The sequence below is a fragment of the Anabrus simplex genome, chromosome X, assembly GCF_040414725.1.
Source record: "Anabrus simplex isolate iqAnaSimp1 chromosome X, ASM4041472v1, whole genome shotgun sequence".
NCBI lineage: Eukaryota > Metazoa > Arthropoda > Insecta > Orthoptera > Tettigoniidae > Anabrus > Anabrus simplex.
The window spans coordinates 216,747,003-216,764,031 of record NC_090279.1 but is presented as its reverse complement, the minus strand read 5'-3'; the positions used below and the strand labels follow the sequence as shown (position 1 = coordinate 216,764,031).

Below are 17,029 nucleotides of genomic sequence, written 5' to 3'. Positions count from 1 at the left end.
TTATTATTATTATTATTATTATTATTATTATTATTATTATTATTATTATTATTATTATGGGACAGCCCTCAGCAGCCGGAATATTCCTCTAATCTAGTGTGGTCGGGGTGGGACTTCATAACGTGCCTCGGCTTGAATTTGTTTAATTATTTTCTGTGCCGAGCGAGTTGGCTATAACCATGCATGCGGAAGGTGCTGTGTTTGAACCCAACCGCCGGCAGCCCAGGAGATGAATTGCCGTGGTTCTCCAGCTTCACAACGTTCGCTTATTTGGCAATCCTAGCCTTTAACTATGATTTTCAATGACTTGCAAAAGGAAGTCTGGTGGGGGTGGCGATGGTTTTTATAATGAAACAGAAGAAAATGCAGGCCTGAAAATTGCGGAATATAATATGACAGCATTCACAAACACTGCTGAGTTTTGCAATGCGACAAACACGTGCCCACTAAACGAATGACGTCACGCTCGTGGTGCGGAATTTCCTGAAGCCCTGTTTGTGAAAGTCATGTCCACCAGCACTGGACAGCTCCTGCAGACAAAATAGTGTTTGTACTGACTGGAATTGGTAAAGCAAATCGCGTATCAACAAATGAAGGAAACAAAGATCCAACCGTTCTCCTTGCTTCAATGATAAGCGTAGTGGCCTTCGGCGTAGAGTGCTCCCGCTTCGATTCCCGACACTCCACTGGGTGTTTTGTATTCGTATTAATACACATGGCCTTACGAAGTACCACAAACAGTGTTACCAATCCAATTTTCATTTAATAAGCTAGATAAAGCTAAATGAGAACTAGAGGAAAAAAAAAAAAAAAAACAATATTTATAGCACTGCTCACCGGATAGGGAATGAAATTACTCTTTGTTCTGCTAAATTAGCAAACCATGGGTATTTAATTATGTACACTGAGCTAGTTTCGGCATGTGGAGGTGGTGGTGATTACTGTTTTAACAGGAAGTATAACTGGGCAACCATCCTCTATTAACACTAATCAGAGGGAAAAATGGAAGGGGTCCAACACTTCGAAAAATAAAGGTATCGCCAAAGAAAGACAAGGGCCACGAAAGGCGCGGAAGTGAAATACTCCCTAGGCCTCGTGACCTAATACCGTCGGGATCGAAAAGAACAGGAGTTGAACAAGGGAGGTGAACATGAGGAGCCTGGTACAAGTAAGACAATCATCGGCCGATAGTAAAACTACAGGATGAGAAGGGATGTCATAATATTACACCATAAAGGCACATTCACTGATCTCTATACATGGATGGCTGGTAGCTTGGGTAGCAGTAAGCCGATTAGAAGATGATTGGCGCAGTAAGATGGCAGCGAGCGCGCGGTGCAATAGACCACGAGGAGCGCGCTTCTTTTGTTTATGCTTAGTTAAATATGTATGTGTGTATTTGAAATATGAATGAAGAAACATTCTACGGGGTATTAACATACCGCAGTGTTCAGCTTATGGATGTACAAACAGAACCGATCAGCAGAAGGAGAAATCATTTCATCGGGGAGTTTTATACTGTACATAAGAATCTTCCTAGGGTAGTGTTTTGAGTTTTAGGCTTATTTTATCTTATTTCGCCTATTCTGGGAGCAAAATGGCAATTAATTTTTGTAGGTTTCCTTTCTCGAGATCCGAACATCTAAGATCATCGATTAGGATTATCAGGCGGGAGAATTGGGAGCCTTCTAAAACAGCTGTTCTCTGCTCGGATCACTTATGTTAGAGGAAGACTGTTTTGATAGAAATGGACAAACCGTACGCCTTAGAAGTGATGTACAGCCAGCTGTTTTCAATTTTACTGAACATTAACTGCAAGTAAAGATTTACTTATATTTTTATTTATTTGTCATAATTAAACTGACGGTTTTGATGAAATAATTCACGTGACCTTATAACAATCTTAGAAAATGAAGTCTGGAGGAATTCTAGACCTTATTTACATCAGTAATAATTATGGGTTTCAGACACTGGAGTGGTGGGAGAAGGGAAAGTGTGGTGGGTATTTTAGGCTATCCCATTATACTGTTCGTGATATTTGGGACTATTTAAACTGGTGTTACATATTTCTGATGATGACTATCAATATTGCTTTGCTAGCTGAATTTAATTAAAGAGGTCTGTAATAGTAAATTAAGCTGTAGGTAATGTGATATATTGGCAAGTTTTTAATATTTGCTGGTTTTGTAAATGTGTACATTTGCTTCAATGATATTTTTTTAAAAATTTGATAAACTGCTCGTTATTTCATGGAAACAGAAATTCATTATCAAGCACCGATTACGATATGTCGAATCTAGGCCTGTATGGTGAGCTACGTTTATAGGTACATCATTTTAAGAATGTTCGACTTCATGGCTAAATGGTTAGCGTGCTGGCCTTTGGCCACAGGGGTCCCGAGTTCGATTCCCGGCAGGGTCGGGAATTTTAACCTTAGTTGGTTAATTTCCCTGGCACGGGGACTGGGTGTATGTGTCGTCTTCATCATCATTTCATCCTCATCACGACGTGCAGGTCACCTACGGGTGTCAAATCAAAAGACCTGCATTTGGCGAGCCGAACTTGTCCTCGGACACTCCCGGCACTAAAAGCCATACGCCATTTCATTTTTTTTTTTTTTTTCATTTTAAGAATGCATAATTTCGTGGCATACATGTATACAATTTACAGCAATGTTTCCAGAAACTGATTTTCACTCGTATTGTGTTACCGATCGCTAATTGCATGTATTCAGCACTTAAGTTAATATTTGTCGGCCGTTGTTATACACTCATGTTTATTGCTATCCCGGAGATTTACTGACCTCGGAATGACGTGTCTGTGATCCCAATGTCCTGATACTTTGAGTGAACATGTCTCTATATTTTTAATTATTCCAATGCGCCATTAATTGAGATTTAAAATTGACTATGTTATCATTGCTTCCCCATAAGGAGAGCTCTAGGATGGGTACGCCAACATGGCGAACCGCGCGCTCAACTTGGCGTACTTTCTCCTGCAGCGGAGAGCTGCCATCAGCGATCCATGTATAGAGATCAGTGGGCACATTCCATGCTCCCGCTGGGCCCGTGGCGAGTCAGGTACCACGATCATAACTATTGTCGCGGCCACCAAATTAGGCGGGTGAGGAAAACTGCGCTGTCGTCAGATATGGGAACGGCAAAGCGACAGATGGTCGAGAGTCCTTAACTCCGAGCACGGACTGGCAACGCTGATCGTGCAGTGCTGTCTAGTTGAAGCCCATCCGCTTCGGGCCACCTTACCCGAGTCATTCCCTGTCATGCAGCTGTTGAGCTCGTACCGTAAGTGCAGTTAAAATGGATAGTGAATGTGAATTGATTTGGGCTCAAGTCAAGAGAGAAGTGGCAGAGAGGACCAAGACATTCAAAATAAAGGACGTAGAAAAACTCACGTCAGAAGCTATCGACCGTGTGACTGCTGCAGACTGGGAAAAGTGCTTCAATCGCGCGTAAAATCTTCAAACAGACGATTGGGCCAAGGAAATAGTAAGGGACGAAAGAATGGAGCCATTCATCATCAGTGTAAATGACGACTCGACAGATAGTGAGATGTGTGATGACAGTGACTAAGAAATCTTAGACTGCCTTGAAGCTAGAAACCGATCCTTAATTCATTTTAAATTAATGTTAACCTATTCTTTAAAGTAGTTCTTTTTCCATATTACTCAGTACAATATACAGTATTCAAATATTTAAAGTTATAATGTAATAAAACTGATACGGATTAGTATGTAATCCGAAAATATTTACGGCGTCCTGCAGCCTGTGCTGGCGCGCGCGCCCCGAACTGCCTCAGCCAGTGACATTTACATGATCGCTTTCCGGGCCATTTTCCAGGAAAATTACAAGACTAACGAAAAAATGTTTCAGATAAAAAAATATAAGTCACGCAATTTTTTTAAATTTTTCCCGCAGACAAAATTTTATTGGCTGAAGAAATAAAAACTTGGCCGCTTACTGAAATTTTCAATACATGATTCTACGGATTTAAATGTACTCGTTCAATATTTTATTTTTAATAATTATTTGAAGTGGTTTATATGGAAAGTAGTTATACCACTGAAAAAACCAGTCTTTTCTGAAGGTTGTAGTATAATTTGTTTTGAAACATTATATGAAGTAACACCAGGAGCTTGAGAGAGAACAACGTGCCTCGCGCTCCGAAATAATGTGTTCAGTTAGACATTTCTTCGTCTGTTGCTACATAACCTTGGCAACAGCGTAATTTCTCTGACCCGCCTAATTTCGTGGCCGCGACAATAGTTTCGCTGTTGCCATCACATCATACAATAAGGGAACAGAGAAAGTCTTCATTCATACTGGGGAAATCACATGAGGTACATTGGATTAAAATAAACTACATTTAGTGTTATGTTGGCAACACTGCTCAGAAAGAGGCCATCCGACCGTAAAGTGCCGACCAGGCCAGGGAGAAGAAGTAGTAAGATCCAGCCGTTTACTGTACAACTAAAGCAAACCAAACCAAACCGCATGGCGCAACAGCCCCGAAGGGCCATGGCGTACCAAGCGATCGCTGATCAACCCGAATGTGTACAGGTTACGAGGTGTTTTGTGGTCAACACGGCTTTCTAGACCGGAGCCACCATCTCACCGTCAGTTAGGCTGAGTGGACCTCGAACGCACCGCGGGATCGGCTTATTCTGTGCTTCACGGCTTCAGGCTCTTGTTCTGATAAGTGGTACTCATTTTCTCTGTCAACATGTGGAGAATCACTGCAGTGCGGTATTTCAACTGACTTTCTGCAATGAAACACACCTACTTTTACGACTGTTCCCATAAAAACTGTCACCAGTCACAATTAAATTATTTACTCCACTGCGCGTTTCGGGAACTTTGCTCCATCGTCAGGCGCTCAAATGTTGCTCTGTTTGGTACACAGTTGTTTTCAAAAAATATTATATTGCGTTTAAGAGTAACTGCATTTTATCATTGATTATGTTGTCCGTGCTGGCCTTTGGTTCAAGGGATCTCAGGTTCCATTCCCGGTCGGGTCGGGGATTTTAATTTTCATTAGTCGTGTCGTTCACGATTTCATGGCAACTGAACCGGGTAGTCGCCGATGTGCGCGTACACACGACAGTCGAGGAGCTCTCGCATGTGCACTACTGCATCTTGATGTCAAAAAGAAAATAAAGATAATTCTCTGTTCATCCATTATTTAGTTGGTACCAGTATCGAGAGGAAAATTTCACCCATTGCATTCAGAGCTGCAATAGTACCCAGAATTGTTTTCATGTGCTATCGAATGAGATCAAGTAGTTACGTCAGGGCAATGCATGGAAGAAGTCTGTTTACCGACAAGAGAGATAGTGTTACATTAAGATAATTACGACACATAATGATACTTAACCAACCGGGCGAGTTGGCCGTGCGGTTAGGGGCGCGCATCCGCGAGATAGTGGGTTCGATCCGTAGCCCTGCAGATGGTTTGCCATGGTTTACCATTTTCACACCACGGAAATGCTGGGTCTGTACCTTAATTAAGGCCACGGCCGTTTACTTTCCACTCCTAGGCATTTCCTATCCCATCGTCGCCATAAGACCTGTCTGTGTCTGTGCGACGTAGAGCAAGTTGTAAAATAACTCCTTTAATAAAGAACAGGCCTCTTCTCCAGCAGCTTCGATGAAGTTTTCAGTATACTCTTGATCACAGATCATCATCTACTACATAGACAGTGTTCCTGCCCCAACAACTGCGCCCGCCCTTAGATAGGGTCCCATCGTCACAGACGAGCAGACGTTGTGGATCTGTTAATTGAGAGAGAATCCACCAGATAGCCGCCCCTATGAGGGAATCGAAACAACAGCCTCCTAATCAGTTCATACGAACAATATTTTTTTCATCTCATGTTTCGATGTACGCGGGACTCAAGATTAAAACTGCCAACCATGAGACGGATTTTCTGTTTCAGATTTTAGTGGAAAAAGACAGTCCAATACCTTACATGGTATTTCAAGTCAGAGAGTACAAAATAAATGGTGTCTAACAATCGCCAATTAATTTTTCCGCTATGGTCTGGATCGTTGCCTACGTTATAATACAAGGCCTGGAAATAGAGGCAGTAAAACGCTATCGAAGTGGTAACACTGAAGTTCAATGCAGGGCCGCTAGGATCGCTTTCTTGCCCCCTGTCTATGTTTATTAACTGAATTGGTTGCGAATGTATTATGTATTCGTCTGATGTTAAGCATTCGCAGTTCCAATCATGGTTTATTCACGAGAAATTAAAGGTAGTGGAATTTCGTTTCTTAAGTTTCCAGTGAATGTTCAATGTTCGAAACATTATAGAGGAAATATTAAGCATGAGATACGACTCCAAGCTGATGAAATTAGGTCTCTGTTCCTAAGTTTTGATCCGAGTGTCGTCGTAAGAATCGAGCGATCCCAAAAGTTGTCACTGGACTCTTTTGTAAACAATGCTTCCGTGACCGGCGATCATTTGAGAGGCCTCTTCAAACTCAGAAATCTTAAATGAGGAAACCAACCAGAAAAATAATTTGCCCAACAAATTTGGAGAAAATGAATGTAGCAAGAGCTAAAAATATTGTATTTTCCCCTGAAACAATTTCTGGTTTTGGAAGTATGGACATGGTTTGTCCCAAGAGCATTAAATACAGTTTAAAATAAACCATTTGTTTTATGGAGCATTTTATGAAATTGTTCGATCGCATGACGTCTGCAACACCTCACATGGGACATATTCCAGGAATGAGTGCAAACGAGCATATTTTAGTACTGAAGATGAACGCCTCAGTTGGTTAATTAATGATTTTCTGTCATATATTAAGAAAATTCAAATACATTCAGAGAAAGTAAAAAAGTTTCATGAGGGAAATATATCAGGCATAGATTTTGACTACCGAATCCAGTGTGGCCTGCGTAAAATACCTCATAAGTATACATTTGCATTATGCATTGACGAGGAACCTAACGAGCTATGACATCGAGCTCTTCTTCAGCTACCTAAGACGCCAAGCGGAATACAATGACATTATGGTTCGTGTGGCAAAATAACAGACAGAGTGTAAAGGCTGTTTAGAACATATCTCTTCTCCAGCTACTCGAAGTCCAACATTGTGTCTTATTAGTTTTCAAGATCGAGGAGATCCCAGATACCGAAAATCATCGTCTGTGGCACTTCTGCAGTGAACGACGGAATTTGTCACCTCCGCTACGCAGTACTTGCCCCGAAGAGAGTTACTGAAAGGTGTACGTATTTTTTTCGAAAGACATGTTCAACAGTGAAATTAAGTGTAGAAAGTGTAAAGTCGACAAACCACTTCTTTTTCTACTATGAAAATTTCTGAGACCTCTATTAGACAACATTGCTTCGAGCCATTCAAGTAGAAGAGAGAAAGTTTTGAAACTTCAATGGCATAGCCAAGCCAATGCAGCACCGCTCTATAAATAAAGTACTGTCAATACTCGCAAAAACATTCAGTTCTTTTTATTTAAGATATATAATTTACTTATTGACATACGCCCATGCGAATACAAGGGGGCAAGAACGCGATCCTAGCGGCTGAATGATGAACTAGGGTACCGCGCGTTTCCATGAGTGCATTTCAAGACCTTGTATTATAGCGTAAGCGTTATATATTCGTGTTCTGTGGCGTAAGCAACGGTCTGGATAATGATGTTCGGGATTTTGTTTATTCTTAGTAAGTTCAGCGTTTCCTTAGGAACTATGCCTCTAGCGCCAGTCATAAGGCCAATGACTTACCATTTATTATTCTCATACTTCTTTCCGAGATATTCGTATGGCCATCTTTCTCCTCACAGACTAATCGAGGCCACTGTCCATTTTCCTCGAGTCTTACCGTGGAATCAATCACAATGCTCGCGTACATTTCGCCCGGTCAATTACAACAATATCAGCTCGTCTTGTGGATCCATTTGTGGAAAGACATCCTACTTCTTCACAGATCTGTAAGTGTGTTAACGTAGGCTTCCAGCAATCAATGTGCAAATTGTATTGTGCCCATTGATTCTTATCAGCTCGCTCTTACAACAGAACTCTAATACACGAGGTAAGGTTTCGAACTCGTCACATCTTCTGCAACGGGATGTATTAAGGCTCCATCTAGGGATGGCTTTGCGGTTCATTTTAATTGCTTCTGTCCGTTGTCCGCATGACATACCTCTCTTATTACTGATCCAAGCGTTTCCTCTCTTCCAGTACGAAAATAATATCATACTTACCGTTAGATGGTAATGTGCACCAAATTTCTAAAGGAATCTTAACGGGTTATGAAGTTGTACATTTTTCTTATACAAAGGACTCCCGAATTGCTGCCAATTTCTAGTTGAGACTTCCCTTTTACTGTGTACAGCCATAGCGCGCTGCTCACAAGAAATCGTTTCCCATTTCTTAGTACCTCGAGAGAGGCTGGTTGTTAAAATAGCATCAAGCAAGCAACATTTGATCGATTGGGAGGAAACTAACATCTGAGGCGCACAAATAGGTGAAGGATCTGTTTGCCAGGAGAGAATGTTGATGCCCGCGGCTTGAGCCGCGTCGTCGTTAAAGTAATGTCATAATATGTTTGTGAAGCTACATTCCTCGCCAGATTCAATCCTCGTCATAGTTCTGCTTTACCAGTGTGATTGTAAGTGCAGGGTGAGCAAAATAAAATGGGCCCAGATTTGTTCTACAAGACTGACGCGGAAGTGAACAGAACTGCCTTCACAAACCTCACTGTCGGCAGCCCTGAAGATGGTTTTCTGTAGTTTCCCCATTTTCACACCAGGCAAATGCCGGGGCTGTGAGGCTACGGCCGGTTCCTTCCCATCCCACCGTTGCCATAACACCTATCTGTGTGGGTGCGACGTGAAGTGCATTCACAGGACATGCTGGAAACAGCGATTTCGATGCACCAGTCGATTGCGCGTGCACACGTGGGAGTGACCAGTTGAATGCTGCTCCCCATATATCATCACTTTCTGCCTATTGTCGAGAAATCTCATGTTCATCGTGCTGCACACACCAGGAGTGCAAACTCAACGTGGCCGAGGTCTTTCCCACCCTTAACCCCGCGCAAAAAAAGAAAGAAAAAATACATATTTAGGAGCCCCTCCAGAAAAAGTTAAGACTATTAAGTAAATCAGTAATTTAATTTTGTTCGACTCTTACCGACGATCTGTATGTCAACGGCTATACCAGAAACGTTATTTTCGATTATAAGCAGACTGAAACACGACCAGAGGTGATGTGATATGATATAGTGTGGCCTGCGAAGAGGATTTCCTAGTTAATGCCCACGGGCGACTGGCGCGTCTTGCAGCTCTGCATTCGGGAGGCTGAGAGGCTGGCCCCCATCGTCCGCTGCCCCGAGAAGGGTTTTCCGTGGTTTTCCATGAAATTAAATGGCGTATGGCTTTTTAGTGCCGGGAGTGTCCGAGAACATATTCGGCTCGCCAGATTCAGGTCTTGTGACTTGACGCACGTAGGCGACCTGTGCGTCGTGATGCACTGAGCCCCGTGCCAGCGGAATTAAAATTCCAGACCCTACCGGGAATCGAACTTGGCATCCCTGTGAGCAAAGGCCTGCACGCTAACCATTTAGCCATAGAGCCGGACCGTGGTTTTCCATTCCCCTGCACTAGGACGAATGCCGGGACAGATCTTTTAAGAGACCTCACCTTCTCCACGCCACAAATCTCCCTGAGAGGGGGTTATCCTCTAAGACGTCCGAAGGGCTACGGAAGGAAAACTTGTGTAGTTAGTTGGAAGTAGCACGTTTGTGTACAGGCTCTGTGATTAGGAGGAACGCCGCGGCAAGGACTGTGTTCCGCGATACTGCTGATCGCGTTGGTGTTGCTAATATGGAATCTATAGGTCCACGAGGGCTATACAGGATCTCACTGGCCTTGCTGGATCGTGCAGCCACGTCACGTACTTGGCTCGTCTGCAGTCGCACAGTGCGATGACGTCACGTCGTCATTTCCGACGAATCCCGCTCCTGCATGTGTGGAGCCACCGAGCAGAGCGAACGCTGCCATCCTCATACGGGCCCGTCATCTGGAGTGATGGTATGGGATACACATCCCGACTACCTCTTGTTCGCTTAACCGGTCACATGCACAATCACGTCTAGTTTCCTCTCTTCGAGGCCTCTGAGACGCTACCTTTCAACAGTACAATGCCCGTGCTGTCCTGACCTTCCTCGATAAACTGGGCGTTCGACTGTTGCCCTGGCCAGCGCGTTCTCCAGATCTGTCACCCACTGAGACGTCTGATCATAGGTTGACAAAGAGATTGGCGCACCACTACTCACAGCAACGACGACTGATTAACTCTGGCACAGCATGGAATGAAGTCCTCGTATCTGTCATCTGTCCAGCCGAATTATAGCTGGCCACTCCCTGAGTGCTCTGTGCCTCAACATTACCTGTAAACTGAATCATGTCTTCCACCCACCATAACTGGATGACTCTGCACTCTGCTTACCTTCCTAGTGTAAAAATTGTAATAACCGCCAGTGTATTATGAACACATTTCTCAAAAAGTGATATTTGAGTTGTTCCAGAAAAATGCAAAAAGTTGAATTGAATACAATGCTAATTTTATATTTCACTAATATAGTGGATTTACAAGCAAAACGCTTTAAGTCAGTTTTTGAGTTTGTTATTTTCACACAGCCCTATGGGATTTCTTCCGCTCTATTCATTGATGATATGAAGTCGCACGAAGTCATTTTGGTTCCTCAATTGTCTAATTTCATTCTCTTGCCACGTTTCGAGGGGATTTTTTTTTACAACTAGTTTTACGTCGCACCGACACAGATCGGTCTTATGGCGACGATGGGATAGGAAAGGCCTAGGAGTAGGAAGGAAGCGGCCGTGGCCTTAAGGTACAGCCTCAGCATTTGCCTGCTGTGAAAATGGGAAATCACGGAAAACCATCTTCAGCTCTGCCGACAGTGGGGTTCGAACCCACTATCTCCCGGATGCAAGCTCACAGCCGCGCGTCCCTAACCACACGGCCAACTCGCTCGGTGTTCTTAATTAAGGTGCAGTGCCAGCATTTGCCTGGTGTGAAAATAGGAAACCTCGGAAAACTAACTTCAGGGCTGCCGACAGTGGGGTTCGAACCCACTGTCTTCCGGATGCAAGCTCATAGCTGCGAGCTCCTAATCTACGGCCAACTCGCCCGGTGAGAGGAAGTTTATTCACTTGAAATATATTATTAGGCTACAATTTCAGCTACACAGCGCTATTCTAGATACGCTATCAAACTCTTCAAGGTAAATATTATCAGTGGCGTATATTGAGGGCTACCAAGGCTATCGGTGAATCCCAAACCTCAAATGAGAAGGATGGAAATCTAAAGCACATTATGATGTAAGCATCTGACACTTGTTCCATTTACAAAACTTGAAAGCAATGAGGAAAAAACGTCGCACGTATTTCTGAGAGCAAAGCATTGGAGACTTAATATATTGCAGTCCAAGGGCTGCGTCCTTCTCCCCCCGTTTCACCTCGCACATCATGCTGCTGAATGTCCTGTAGGTGCGGGGACCGGGAGGACAGGTGTGCTAGGCTTCGCTGCGGCAGATCGCCACTGCTAACCAACAGCCATGCGTTACTCATCGTATATACTTACCTCATACTTCTGACTTAATTATATAGATAGAGTGCTGGTATCTCACTCCCGTTTACTTCTACATCGTTGTAGGAAGACACTACAGCACTGTTGTTATAGGGATAATATAGTTTTCCCTTTTATAGATAATTCTTCTAAAATGAAATACGATCTTTAAGGTTTAGTGTTCTTTTGTTGGTTGTAATAGAAATCGTGATCATGGGTCGGACACCACCACTGATCTCCCGATGGAGCTAATTAACCATTGAACGATGGGTACGACCGCTGTAAAATTCTACATTTTTATTTAATAATAATAATAATAATAATAATTGTACCGGGCGGTACACCTCCACTCCGCTAATTTAAAATGTGCGCCAGTTGAAACTCCTCTGCTGGAGGAAGTCTGAACTTTATCTACGCTATTAATTCTCTACTTTCTCAGAAGATGTCACCACGTGGAAAATTTTGAGTTTTTGAACTGTGTCATTTTTGATGTGGTTTTGTTTCGCTTGAAGTAAGAAGTGTGAACTTTCTCTTCTAGAGGACACTACTGAAGATCAACAATAGTGCAACCTAGTGCGGAGTCAAAGAACTATTTTGTTGGAGAAATTTTTATTTCAAATGTTTGTTCTTTGCTAAAAAATTTTTCAGTCTTTGGTTAAGTTGGCAATATTAACCCCTTCTTTCCCCTTGTTTTAAATCTAGCCTATCCCGAATTTCTTGAATTAATTTTCCACCAATTATGTGTTTCTTCTTAGTATTGTGTAGGGGGTTTATTGATCTACCAATAAAATCATCGCGGAAGGGTGTTTTCATTCCCCTAACGCCTAGAACCTTCTGCGAGAGTATTTAAACTGCTGATTTTAGGGTCTCCGGGCCACTTCTGTTCCATCTTTCAGTGTATAAAGTACATAGCAGGAGGCGGGAAGCGCCTCTTTCCTCGGCAGCGGTCATCAATAAGGTAATGGCCGATTAATAAATTCTTTCTTTGCTAGCTCAGCAGTTTAACTCTCGGGGCGGGTGCGAAGCGTTCCTCCATGTAACCTTTTCCTAAAATGTAACGATGTTTTCTTCTATTCTCTTTTAAGCTGCATATTGGGATAGAGAGTGCTAACCCTCTCGAGCTCCCACTCACATTGTCTTGAGGTGAACTTATTTTCTCAACCTATTCTTCGTTAATGTAAAACAAATTGCTCTTTTCTAAAGTCACCTCGGTAGTATGGGATTAGCCCTTGTATTAGTGGTCTAGAGCCAGATTAGGTTTTTTAAAAACAAGTGTATTAGGAGTGCAAGTTCGCCTCCTCTCAAATTGTTATTTTAGAGGTCATTTAATTAACCTGCTTTTCATTTAATAGACCTCAGTAGGTTGGGTATTTTACCCCTGTGTCTATGTCCAGTGAGGACAACTTGAAGGTGGAGTTTGGTGTGGCCTGGGAGAGGCTTAAATTTTGAGAGCGTGTGGCTCTTTTGAAAATTAAGTGTTGTATGCCTCGTGGAGGCTTTTCTGTGTAATTTGGAGCAAGGGCTCCTAGGTATGAATGGGGTTTTCTGCCCCTCTGTTAAAACTCGTGTTTGGGGTAAAACTGAGCTGATTGCCCAAGCAGTGTAAAATCAGGGCGCGAAGCCCAATTCCTGTAAATATTGTAACTACCCTTTTGATTTGCTACCTTGTACCTGCCATGCTTGTTATTTCTTTGTTTTTGAAAAGAAAATATAACCTTGTTAAATTTTAAATTAATTTTGCTTTCGTAGCTGGAGACCTATTCACACCCGCACCTTCTTTCACCTCTACCTACCACGGAAAACTCCGTAACAATAATAATAATAATAATAATAATAATAATAATAATAATAATAATAATAATAATAGTGCTTGGCATCTGTATAGGCTTGGTGGTGGATTAATGAGGATAAAATGAATGGCGAAGGCGTCATAAACACCCCGTGCGTAAACAGGGGAATTAACAGTATAAGGGGGTTGATTCTGAGAATTGAACCGGGGCCAACGAACCAAAGTCAAGCATTCTATCCATTTAGCCACAAAGCCGGGCTTACAGCTGCAGGGGCCCTCAACTTGGTACCCACGGGGCCTGACATTGCTCCCACTCACTTGTGCCTGACTCCTCACTTTCATCTATCCTATTCGACCTCTTTTGGTCAACTCCTGTTCTTTTCCGACCTCAACAGTATTAGCTATGGAGGCCTACTACGGAGTCTTTCATTTTCACGCCCTTCATGGCCCTTGCCTTTCTTTGACCGATGCCTTCATTGTTTTTGGAAGCGATTAGTGTTATATAGAGGATGGTTGCCCAGTTGTACCTGCTCTAATCACCACCAACGGAACCAGAGAGGTGGAAAGGCAGATTCGACCAAAACTACTGGAACCTTGAGAAATTTCCGTAAGGACATGGAGTAAAGGAAAGATTTCTGTGAATAATTCTTTTAAACATTCTTGTTCTTTTTACGTGCCAGTAACCACTGTTAAGGTTTTCGGAGACGCCGAGGTGCTGGAATGTGGTCCCATAACGATTCTTCTTCTTTTGCCACATCTTGGTGGTGTCGTGAATGCGAACTCTCTTGCACACGTGGACCTGGCTCTGTTGTACGGCCAGATGCCCTTCCTGGTGTGTTGTGACTGTGAGTATACTGGGGCGAACACAAACACGCACACGAATTAACCAAACGCGATTAAATTCACCAACCCAGATGGGAATCGAACCCTAAGCACCTGGAAGCTGATCATTCAGCCAAGGAGCCCGAAAATTTGTTTATACATTGAAATAAATAATTTCTACGATACATGCCAGTAGAGGCTTTAGTGTCCTTATAAAAGAAAACAGATTAGCCTATGCTGACATTAAGACTTCGCACGAGGCAAGTTTTAATTTATGGTGATATAATTGTTCCTGATGGACGTGATTAGTAGACTACTGATGTACGCATGTAGTTCAGTGTGTCAGCTATCAGCTTACCTCTTCTCTGTGCAATATTTGAACCTTCAACATCCACGCAAGCCATATGCTGTAAAGGGATACATAGTTTAGAGATCCAGGATGACGCGGCTCAAATGTACTAAACAGGACTGCTACTTCAGGTATCGCGTATTATTTTTTTCTTTTTCTAAAAACGCGATCTGGCTACGGAAACGCCCAGGACTATTATTTTCTGAAAACTATGACAAACCCGCTTGTTGAGGTCAAGCTTTTTCTGCTCTACAGTTTGAGTGTATCGTTTGCTCGGCTCCTTTCTGTTATGGATTACTGTTTCATACAGCTAAAGCTTCCTCGATAAATGATGTACAGAGCGGTCAAAACCAGTTCTGAGGCTCTTGACTCGGGTAAGCTATTGCGAAATCAGGAATTCATTACACCAACTCGGTAAAACCACAGGAGAGATGGCTGCTAGTTCTTAGCACTACTGTTCTTGCCATAATTGGCAAATTCACAGTCTACCTGGCTTGAACGTGAGAGATTATTTCCTTCAAACGTAGGCTTATGTATAGCTTAGTGTTTTTGCATGCACTTATATGGAATAAACAAGCCTGAAATGTGTTCAAAATTTGATGCTGAATTTAACGAACGTCCGCTTCTGTGGGGCAGTGGTTAGTCTGTTTAACTGCTAGGCCCGGAGACGTGGGTTCGATTCCCAGCTCTGCCACGAAATTGCAAAAGTGGTACGAGGACTAGAACGGAGTCCATTCAGCCTCGGGAGGGTTCGATTGCTACCTCAGCCATCCTCGAAGTGGTTTTCCGCGGTTTCCCACTTCTTCTCCAGACAAATGCCAGGATGGCCGCTACCTTGTCTATCCATTGCCTCACAAGGCACAGCAGGTGAGGCCGCTGTAAACTATGCCTTCAGACTTACAAAGTGTCCTTATTTTCCCTGAAAAAATATGACGGCTTATTTTTCCGACGACCTCGTGTTCCATTCGCAGTGTGCCTGCCCTTTACCTGAAGGCCCCGGGTATAATTCCGTTCCAAAACAGAGATTTTTACGTGGTTCGAGGTCCACTCAGAAGCTATTTGACGGCGAGAGAGCGGGCCCGGTCAAAGTAAAATAGCTGGGAGGATTCGCGCATGGCCTCCGCGCTGCAGCACCGAAACCGAATTCAGGGTTAGAAGAAAAAGTTTACGTCTGCAATATTTCGAATTGCAAATCGTTTCTAACAATGATTCGCTTTCCATACTAATCTGTTCGAGAGAAGAAAGGAACTGAAACCTGGAAGGAACACGAAATAATGCACACCGTACTGATGATAATCTGACTAAAAGTAAATAAGTGCTGAAAACACTCCACGCTTTACTACAGTATGTTAACTAAGTTAAGTAAGAAAGGGATACGTTCATTTTTGTGCTTATGGCGCCATAAAACACGTGCTGTAGTGTAACCGCTTATTGCAAAACCTCAAAATACTTGCCGATGTAGAAAGAAGAAACATTTGTATAAACCATTAAAAGAAAATACACAGCCTCTTTCCAGTCATTCGACCGGGTCAGGAATGGAATGAATGAAGGCCCCATCTAGCGGCGAGGATAGGAAATGTGCCGGCTGCCGAAGACTGTCGCACTCCTCTGGGGCAATGATTAATGACTGACAGATGAAATGAAATGATAATGCAGAGTGTTGCTGCGATGAAATATGACAGGGAAAACCGGAGTACCGGAGGAAAACCTGTCCCGCCTCCGCTTTGTCCAGCACAAATCTCACATGGAGTGAACTACGGAACCCAGCGGTGAGAGGCCGGCGCGCTGCCGCCTGAGCCACGGACGCTATAAATAATGAATTCCTCATTTTCCGAAGAGGACCTGCGTTGGACTGCAAGCTAGACAATTAGCACGTTTACATGCAGGATTCAGATCGATCTGAGTACACTTTCCGTATTGAAAACGCCATGTAAACGGGGCTCAGTTCGGATTGAGTCTCAAGGTCGATGGGGTAAAATCTGGGATCGTATCGTACTCAGTTCGAAACGAGTTCCATGTAAACGCGGATCGTACCGAGATCGTATTGAAAAAGACTGCGCACACACTCCATGTTTCTTCTGACAAAATCATCATCATTAAAGTTCTGTCGAAATAACAAATATAATAAGCCAGTAAATATATTTACCTGTATAACTGATCAGCAACTGCAATCATATTATAAGACGGCCAGCCCTGGCGGTTAAGAAAGTCACGATATCCTTCTCTTTGGGGTAAAATTGGAATGTGCGTTCTATCTATTGCACCAATTACATTTGGAATACCACACATACTTTCAAAACTGAAAGTTATCTCCTAGGCTTCTACTTCATTTGGCGTTTTTAAATTCTAAGAGGTGATATCGATTTTACTACAATTCTGCATCGTCTGTATGCGTCGATGTTGCCTGGTGGATTCAATACGATACGGTGCTCAAATA

At 43.0% G+C, this 17,029-nt stretch overlaps 2 protein-coding genes across 5 annotated transcripts in view; one reads left to right on the top strand and one right to left on the bottom strand.

Moving 5' to 3' along the window:
* The window catches only part of LOC136886796 (uncharacterized), a 262,354-nt gene that overhangs the window by 95,291 nt on the left and 150,034 nt on the right, over positions 1-17,029 (top strand). The gene's annotated exons all lie outside the window — the stretch shown is intronic.
* LOC136885977 (serine protease gd) overlaps positions 1-17,029 on the bottom strand; it is an 88,951-nt gene that overhangs the window by 71,570 nt on the left and 352 nt on the right. The gene's annotated exons all lie outside the window — the stretch shown is intronic.